A 10,362-nucleotide genomic window follows, 5' to 3' on the forward strand; every position below is an offset into this window, starting at 1 on the left:
AAGATTCAATCAAGATAGAAATCTACACATGTCAGCCATATTAATAGTTTTAGATGTATATTTATATGTAGTTAGATGTGTATATATACATGTGTGTCTGAGTATATGTGGGTATATAATGTATATGTGTATGTAGATACATGTATATGAGTGTGTACGTGGCTATGGGTAAATATATATGAGTGTGAGAGTGTGTGTGTGTGTGTATATGTGTGTAGATAGATAGATAAATATATCTGCTTAACTGTAACCTGTTTGAGGGGATAGAGGAGGAAGGGGAAAAATGAAGTAAAAAGTGCATAGCAGAAAACAAAATAACTTACAAGGAAGCAAAGAAAAGATGCACACTTATGAATATAATTTCTCTCTATTATGCTTTCTTGAAATGGAAATTTATTGTTTTATATTTTGAATCTTCCCTGATGTTCTGTTGGGCTCATGACAATGTCTTGTTTTGTTATATTTTTAATTTTCCTTTTCTGTCTTCTTTTTTTATTCTGTTTTTTTTTCTTATTTTGTATGTATTTCAATTTTTAAAAGAAAAGTATTCCTTAAAAATTAGATTTGACCAAATGGAAAATAACTTTATGAGAAATTGAAAAACAATAAAACAAAACCACACAAAAAAATTGGAAAACAATGTGAAATATCTCATTGGAAAAATAACTTAACTGGAAAATAGTTCCAGGAGAAATTTTTTAAAGTATTGATCTACATGAAAATCATAATCAAAAAAAGACTCTGGACATCCTCTTTCAAGAAATTATCAAGAAAAACTGTCCTCATATTCTAGACCAGAGGGTAAAATAGAATCCACCAATCACCTCCTAAAAAAGATACCAAAATGAAAATTCCCAGAAATATTATAGCCAAATTTCAGAACTCCAGATAAAAGAAAATATATCATAAGCATTTAAAAAGAAACAAAGTGGAGCCACAGTCAGGATAACAGAAGATTTAGCAGCTTCTACAGAAATTCAAGGATTGAAGGGCTTGGAATAGGATATTCTGGAGAGCAGTAGAGGTAAGACCACAACCAAAAATCAGCTATCCCGAAAAAATGAATATAATCTTTCAGACAGAAAGGTGAAATTTTAATGACATAAAGAACTTGAATGTATTTGTAATGAAAAGACCAGAGCCGAATAGAAAATTTGACTTTCAAAATCAGATTCAGGAGAAGCATAAGAGGGTAATAAGGGAAACCATAAGGGCTTAATAAAGTTAATCTGTTTATATTCCTACTTGGGAGGATAAAACCTGTAACTGATAAGGTTTAGATTTAGGAAACCAAAATTAGATTAGAGTTTCTGGTGGTCGAGAAGTTAAATGATGAAGTCTAGTGGCAGGTTCCGGGTTCAGGGAAACAAATGGAGAGGTTTGGCTCCCTGCAACCTTTTGGAATTCAGCACAAGGGTAGGGAGTTTTGGGGACTCCCTTCTGGTGGCTCAGAGATTCTCTGTAAAGGAATTTACAGACCCGAAAACCTAGATTGATAAAAGGGTTTATTATGGGGATTGGAAGTAAGATTAGAAATCCTGACAGAGAGGCTTAAAGTCTGGTTAGGGAAATAGGTGAGAATAAAGAGAGGATGGCACTGGAAAGAACATTCCAATGGACAGAGGCTCCATGGCATCCCAAGCATGGCATAGCTGGCATGTTCGGAACCTCTCCAAAGACAGGGTTTTAGTTTGGCTCTTTCATAATGGGAGCTTTAGCTGAAGGGAACTCGTGGGTGGAGTCCCAAATTGGCTCATCACTGGGTTTCAGCTTGAGCTGGAATTTGAATTGAATTCAGGACTGAGCTGACCCCACCTAGATAACAAGGATGAAACTGTTTATCCCTTGGGGCAGGGTCCCTCCCTGAGACAGAGTTGAAGGAGATTTTCTCCTTTAAGCATTTTTAGAGTTTCGGGGTCCCCTCTTTATAACTACTAAGAACTTTCTCATTATTAGGTTAATTAGAAGTAGTATATATAGATAGAGCACAGGTGTGAATTGAATATCAAAGGGATAAAATCAAAAAATTAAATTAAAGGGTGAGAGAGAAATGTCCTGGGAGAAAAGGAAAGAGAGAGGTGGAATAGCATAAATTATCTGCCATAAAAGAGGCAAGAAAAAGCTTTTACAGATGAGGGGATGAGTGGGGAGGGAGAGGAAATGAGAAAACCTTACTCTCAACAGAATTGTCTCAAAGACTCATTATGGGTATAGAGATCTATATTACCCTGCAGGGAAATAAAAAAGAAAGAAGATAAGAGGGGAGAGTGAGGGTGATAGAAGAGAGGGCATATTGGGAAAAGGGGTGGTCAGAAGCAAAACTCTTTTGAAGAGGGACTGGGTGAAAAGAGAAAGAAAATATAATAAACAGAAGAAAAATAGTTAGCAATAGTAGTTGTGAAAAGAATTTTAAAGCAAATTTTGCTCATGAAGACCTCATTTCTCAAATATATAGGGAACTGAATCAAATTTATAAAAAAAAAAAAAAATAAGAGCCATGTCCCAATTGATAAGTGATCAGAAGATAGGATCTATGCCCAAAGAGCTATAAAAGCATATATACCCTTTGACCTAACATATATCACTATTAGTCATGAATCACAAAAGAGATTTTTTTAAAAAGGAAAAGGACCTATCTGTACAAAAATATTTATAGCAACTCTTTTCTCAGGGCAAAGAACTGAAAATTGAGGGGATGACTATCAATTGATGAATGGCTGAATAAATTGTGGTATGTAATTATGATGAAATACTATTGTTCTATAAGAAATGATAAGTAGGATGCTCTCAGAAAAACATGGAAAGTCCTCCATGAGCTCATTCAAAATGAAATGTATTGAATACAAAATAATAGCAAAGTTGTGAAATGATTAGCTGTGAATGGCTTTGATAATTCTCAGCAATACAATGATCGATGACTACTCTAAAGGACTTATGCTAAAAAATTTTACCCATACGCAGAGAAATGATTGTATTTGAATGCAGGTTGAAGTATACTTTTAAAAAACTAATTTTTTTTTTTTTTTGGTGGGGGGAGGAAATGTTTTCTTTCACAACATGACTTTTATGTAAATGTTTTGCATAATTTCACGGGGGGGGGGGGTGAAGAGAATCTGGAACTCGAGTTTTAAAGTTCAAAAAAAATATAAAAATGTTTAAAATTGAATGCCTCTGTAAAGTTGAAATTACATGACTCAGTAAATATGTACCTCTGTTAAAAACCTATATTGTAATTGTGTACTTCATTAGAATTCATTGTGTGTAACTGTGCTTCTGACTTTGTAAAATGTTTGTATTGTAAGCTAGATTGTTACCTTGAAAGATTTAAAATGCAGCCAACCAGAAAAAACTTCTAGAGCTGTAGCCAAAGAGTTTAGAACACTAGGGAAGATTAAACGAACTTTCATACTTGAAGCAATTGTCCCAGCAGGTACAACTGACTCTCACTTTAGGCTTTCCTCAACAGATAAAGTCATAAGGAAAAAGAAAAAGAAGAAAAAAGAATCTGCAAGACACATTTTTTTCCCTGTCATTTCAACCTTGGCTATGTTGGAATAACAGAAATAAAGTCAGATAATCAAAGGAGTTTGAAGATTAATCATTTTAAGATTTGAGAGAACTCCTGAGATTTTGGGGTAACTCTAGGAACTCTTTTCCAAAATATCTTAGTAATTTTGGAAATGCCATTCTGTAAAATGTGTTTTAAGGAAAAATAAAATGGCAAGATTAGTAAATTCATTGTTCTAGAACAATGAAGGAAGGCAGCTAGTTTGGAAGTAATTCCAAGGTACAAAAATTTTTTATCTTATAGCCACCTCTTGTTAACCCTTTTTTGATTATGAAAAGGGAAAAGATGTTCAAACCAAAGATCTACTGTGACCACCCCAGTTCAGACTCTCGCTGTTATTCTGTTCATTCTTCTAATCTCAGATCAGATTCCCAAATACAATATGGAAAAGAATGATGGAAAAATATAGAGAAACTTGAATTACATTCTAACTACAGAAATTTATTAGCTGTGTAATCTTAAGTAAGTTTATCTCTGTTCTAGTTTCCTGATTAGTAAAGAAAAAAATAATAAGGGTACCCACTCCCAGGATTGTTGTGAGGATCAAAATAATGTAATGTCAAAGTGCTTATCACAGTGACTGGCATATGTTAATTACTATATTATTAATATTTCTTTAATTGAATGTAACTGTTCCATACCAAATAACTTCAAAATATATTTAAAATGCCAAAATTAATAAGATTATTGTGATAATTTGGAAATGGAATTTATATCATTTGAAACTGTTTCATGTTTTAAATAATAATGTTGTTTATGCTATTAATATATTTGTAAATTTTCTTAGATTGTGAGATTTGAGAGACTATTATAACAGAAATGCTGTTAGATAAAATAACTACTTAATCTGGATGCTGTTACATATGGGCTTAAGGATGCAATAAAAAATAAATATATGAAAACTTAAATATTTAATAAGGCATATTTTGTTATAAAGCAGATAATAACTGTGAAGATACTAATTTCATTATTATAGCAAATTTTCAGTTGAAAATCTTGGCTATTATGAAAATGTATTGTGTGGTTTAAAGATGTAGTTTCAATATATCAATGATGCATCAACTATCACATATTTGATGTATATCTGAAGCCCCAGATTTGGGTAGTTTTAATTTTTAAATAAAGGATAAATGAAATGTTAACTGTTAGGAAAATGCCATGAAAGATATTCAAGCCCTAAGTTGTAGCTAGTGAAAGTTTACTATTTAAGGTAAAAAAATTCTTGGAACTGTTATTTATTATTGTTTTGAGCTTTGATATAGTTGTATGAATTGTCATGAAGCCAGTAGTAGAAAATCTGCTGCACCTGGGAAGTTTTGGGGATAATCTTTGCAAGGCTTAGGAAGGATCCTCCTGACTCTATTTTCCCATTGTTTCCTTTATGAAAAAGGAAGATTCCCACTTGGTTAAAGCTGAGCCTTGCTTTTAACACTCTATGATTTTATGATTGGGCTGTCAGATATGAATCATACCTGTATATTTAAAAAAGCTAAGAAATTTTTTCTGTTATGATACATGACATTATTATAACTATGTTTCCTTTTCCTTTTATAGCAAATTTCTATAGTCAAGTTTTATAAGTAAAATACTAATTCTATCAAATAACTGATACTGAAACATCTATGAGTTACTATAATAGGTTGCAAGTATTAATTTCTCAGAATTTTTACCTATATTTGCGGTTAAATCATAATATAGAGATGATATCCTCTCATGGGAGAACTGATTAAATAAAGTAATAAGACAAAGATATGTGAAAGTTTTCTAATTAAATGGAATGGTAAAGTTTGAGAAAGGCAACCAAATTATGCACAGATGTCTATGATTGGTTTTTTAAATTTTTCTATCGTGGAAATTCAAACAAGCATGTTTTGGTAACAAGTTCTGAAAATTTGATTTTACAGATAAGTTGCTTTGATTATGGTAAAGACAGTGAAATATATTAAAAGTATCTGATAATTTTAAAAAGCAGAAAAATTCATCTTGAAGTTGGACTCTCCTAATTTTTTTTTTTTTTAATTCTTATATCAAGTACAGGATTTAGGTAATAAGAAAAACAACAAATGGTATATGAACTGAAATTCTCTGAAGTTTCAAAATTGAAAACCAAATTTAAATATTAGCTAGCAGACTTATCTAGGAACCTCTAGATCTGGATTCAGAGATACTATCTCTTTTTAGAGCTGTCCTGAGAATAAGTATATTGTTTTTTGTTTCAAAATGTCTATGTCTAAGTTTTCTTAGTTATCTTGGTAACATGTAAATCTCCCCTCTCAAAATTCATCCATTGTGAGCCCTCTAAATAGTTTGAGTTGTACCTGGCTTATGCAATTATGGGAATTGAAAGACTTTCTGGCATTGTTTGAACCCAGCTCTACCTATTTCTGGGGAATTGGCCTATTTCTGTGCATTCTTTAGAGATTTTTACCAAGGACCTATTATGTTACACTGACCAGAAACTCAAATCCAAAGACGGATACAGGAATTTTCTTGCAATTGCCAATCCATATGTCTTTTAAAGTCCCCTATCAGATCCTTCTAACTACCCCCACAGCTGCCAAACTTGTGGGTATAAACTCGTGGAAGATCTGAAAAGAGCCGTTCTTGAGTGGACAGCAGAATCCTCCAGCACTCAAGGTTCATCTGGGATGGCCCCAGAAGCAGCTGACATCCAGATAAGACAGCTATCCCAAGCTTTCAGAAGAGGGCTGAGTATACTGTTCCAATGTTTTTTCCTCTTCCTTTTTAGGTGCCCAACCACCACGGCCCTGATTCAAATGTGTGGCAACATTTTCTCCCTCTATCTTCTTGTCCTTTCTCTCTTTTCTGCTTGTAAGCAAGCAATGGCTAGCAATGATATTTGGATTACACTTCTCCAGTAGGTCCCCTCAAGGAACTGACCTCCAGGCAACATTTCATCCTGGTCCAACTCACTTCCCAGGGCACCTTTTCTTATATCTGTCTCTCTCTTATTGGCCAAAAGGATAGGGGTTCTTTCAGACTCCCTCCCTTTGGCCAAAAGGGGGAGATATCAAGATGGTGGGAGATAGCCTGTTTTCCAGGGCAAAGAACTGGAAGCAGGCTGTGCCTTGAACTTGGCATACCCACAATCCTCTGCACTCACCCTCTGGCAAAAATCACATAATTATTCCTTTGACCAGCACCAGGTGTTCTCTGAGCTGTTGTATCCTTGTTCTGGTCATGAAGCCCAGCGATGAATCAAACTTTTCATATTGTTGCTGTTATCCCTCATTGTCAGGGCTAAGCTCATTGGTGTAGTACTGAGATTTGGTCACATTAAAGTGAGTCCCCCAACTATGGGGGGGGGAGGGAGGGGGCTAGCACATGTATCCTTGTCTTCAAGCCATTTCCCTCACTTTGAAATTAAACTGTCTTTAGTTTGCTCTGTTCAGTTCCAGTCATCCATAGATTAGAAGTCGGTTCTGTTTGGTTGACAATGTATACTCCTGCTCCCATACTGATAGTATGATTATTTATAAGGGAGTATGCTTCTCTATATACAGAAGAAATCTTTTTGCTCACATATTCTGTTTAAATGCCCTTTGCTTTGAACTAAAATGTTCTCCTATTGGCTGATAAAAGAAATATAACAGTGTGGGCTTGTGAAGTATTATTGTTAGTATAAAAGGAAGACATGTAAGATCAAAAGCATGTGCTAGTGTGATTTCAGGTATTATGACAGGTTGGTGGAAATAGCCCAGCCAAACAACTTATGGCTGCTAATTTGTGCCACCATCAGAGAGGGAGAGTGAAGGCTCATTGTCAGCTTTGGTCTTGGGATCATAGTTCCATTTTATTCACAGTGACATGACACATTGATGCAGAAAAACACATTCTGTCAAGCCTTGGGTCTATCTGTAACTATGATAGGCAGTAAGGAGAATAAAGGCATTGACTATGTTCAAAAAAGGCCACAAAAGTGCACACAATAACTTTAAAGCCTAACTTTAGGAATAGATTTTTCTGTATCTCTTGTCCCAAAAGATTCCCTTAGCAAATCCTCATCTTTTTTAAATAATAAACGCTCCCCTACTTTAAACTCTCCCCTTGGCTCTTTCCAATTTTTCTCCTGACCTGAATACCTAACTCTACTTTCCCCATCTTTCTCATTCTCCTGCAGGGAATGACTAGACTGAGTAGATGGGGTAAAAACATTTTTCCCTCCTGTGAGTCATTATCATATCATACCTAAAATACAGAACACACAAAAATTTAGAACACAACAATTTTCATTACAGTAAAACAAATCACACGGCCTAAAAGGACAATGTCAATAAAGGCTTCTCTAATGTCAGGAACATGGTCCTGAAGCTAGCTTCATTTGCATGTCAGTCCAGACATGTTTTAAGTTATAGCCTGTCTGTCTCCTCTTGCTTGGAGGTGAAATACTAACTGTGAATTGAATACAGATGCCATAGATGTAGACTGCTTATCACACCAGGGGTTCTTTGGTTTGTGTGTTTAAACGGCAAGATTTTCTTTCCTTGCCCTATCTGCCCTTCTCTTTATCTCTAGTCCCCCAGCATCTCTGGAGCAGGGATTTCTGATCTTGGCAGGCCTGGACTACCTTCAGCTGTCTTTCATCTGGAAGGTCTATTTGAACCTCTCTGGAGTGAAAGCATATGGTAAGACTAAAAAAGAAAAAGACAAAAGAGGTTTAAAAACAAAAATTTGAATGTGCAAGTGACAACACAGAATCAAACACAAGCTGGCATCTATAGATTCCAAACAGCTCTCTATACCAGATCAAGTCATAAATTAAACCCTGGAAAGCCTGCCAAATCTGGGGCTTTTTAGAAAACCCAAAACAGGATTTTGTGGCTCACTGAAAGCATTAGATCCCACTGACATACAGAAATTGCCTGAAATAATCAGTGAAGTATACTAGCAGGTACAGAGTCCACTTTTGGAGATGGCCATAAATTCTCATATTGTCCAAAAAAGTAACCAATATGAACCATATTCAGGTTTAGATTTAAGGTGATAGTCCCACTAATTTAGCTGACTCTAAAAAGGATCTTTGTATAACATATCTGACCATTCTTTCCCCCCCTCCCTTTCAAAATATATTTAGCCTAGTTAGAATATCTACTGAAAGTCAGCACAGCAGGAACCTCAAATAAACCAAGTATTGAACTTTCTGGGTTGGAAAAGGAATGAAAAAAAAAAAAGAATATAAGAATAGATACTTTGAGAACTGTTATTTAAAAATCGCTGCTGAAAGACAGGCCCATTTTTTTCTCTAAAAGCTGGTATGGCATGATGTTCACTGGGGCTAAATGGAACTGCTTTATCAGCTGAGGATTCTGTCACCCTGATGAGACATTACTGAATTCAGTCAAGCCTGGCTGCATTGTTTTCCTTTTTTTCCTTAGCTATTCTTTCTTCAAAAATTTCAAACTGCAGGAATCTGAATGAATAGTACTTATGGGTCACAAAGTAACAGCATCAACAATTTCACAAAGATTACTGCAATTTAAAGCCTGAAAAATCTTCAGCATCTGGGGACAAATCATACTGGCCCTAACAATTCTGCACAGTTGAAGCAGTGATAAACTAAGCAGCTTAGGGTTTCATAAGAATTGATTTTAGTTTGGGGGGGGGGGAGGGATTTTGGAAAAACAATTGTTTTAAAATATCTCCTAAAAATATTTTAAAAGGAAAAAAAAAGATTCCTAAAGATACAGCTATAATTTTTTTTAATGATTTGGCTTAAAACTACTATGAGGGCAATGGTACAGTGGTACAGAGGATAGAATCCTGGCCCTTGAGTTTGAAGGACCTGAATTCAAATTTGACTTCAAACATTTACTAGCTATGTGACCCTAGGCAAGCCACTTAACCCTTTTTGCCCCCTTTCCTCATCTATAAAATGAGCTGGAGAAGGAATTGGCAAACCACTGTAGTATTTTTATCAAGGAAAATCCAAATGGGAACACAAAGAATTAGACACAACTAATCAACAAAACAATACAAAGCTACTCTGAAACTTTCAATTTTAGCAATTATCTTCCAAGAAACATGTTAAAAAGCCTCTTCTCTGGCAACAGACACCAGCCTACCCATGCTAAGCTATCCAAGTTTAGGACATAGCATTTTTATAAGGCATCACTTGGGTTTCTGCCATTGATACAACATTCAGACCTCCATTTCAGTATCTGAGGTACTCTTCAATGTTACAGTTGAACTATGAGATCAAAAACAAAGTTTGCTATTTATACTGCTAAAGATGGTCATATACATATAATACTTAGGACTCATGGGCTCCTTTTTTCCTCCCCCAAAAGTCAAGTATTTAAGTTTTTACCTAAATATGATCTGTTAACTGAAAAACTTGGTTGCAAACCTAAAGCATCTCTCAGTTAAAATACTGGATAGTGTTGACATGTAGTCAACTTTGTATTGTTTGGTTCCTTTGTGTGGCACCTTAACTACAGGAATATACATCTTTTTCATTTAACCTTTATCCAGGCCCTTCCCTGTTAAATTGGCTTGGCCAAGCCTAGGGAATTTCCTGTGTGAAATCTGCTGAGATGTGTTTATATTAACCCCAAGTCCTAATCATCTTCTTCCCTTTGCATTATACAAATTTCTATTCATTTATTTTTTCATTAATCCACTTGACCACATATTGAGCCCCTACTATCTGTATACTGAACATCTTCAAGCAAAGGACACTTACTATGTTGAAAAGAATTCTTACTTAGATATGGTTGAGACTATATGATCTGTAAATACTCTTCTAACTTGGAAACTCCATGATCATGTTAGAT

This window comes from Antechinus flavipes, chromosome 5, assembly GCF_016432865.1.
Source record: "Antechinus flavipes isolate AdamAnt ecotype Samford, QLD, Australia chromosome 5, AdamAnt_v2, whole genome shotgun sequence".
Taxonomy (NCBI): Eukaryota; Metazoa; Chordata; class Mammalia; order Dasyuromorphia; family Dasyuridae; genus Antechinus; species Antechinus flavipes.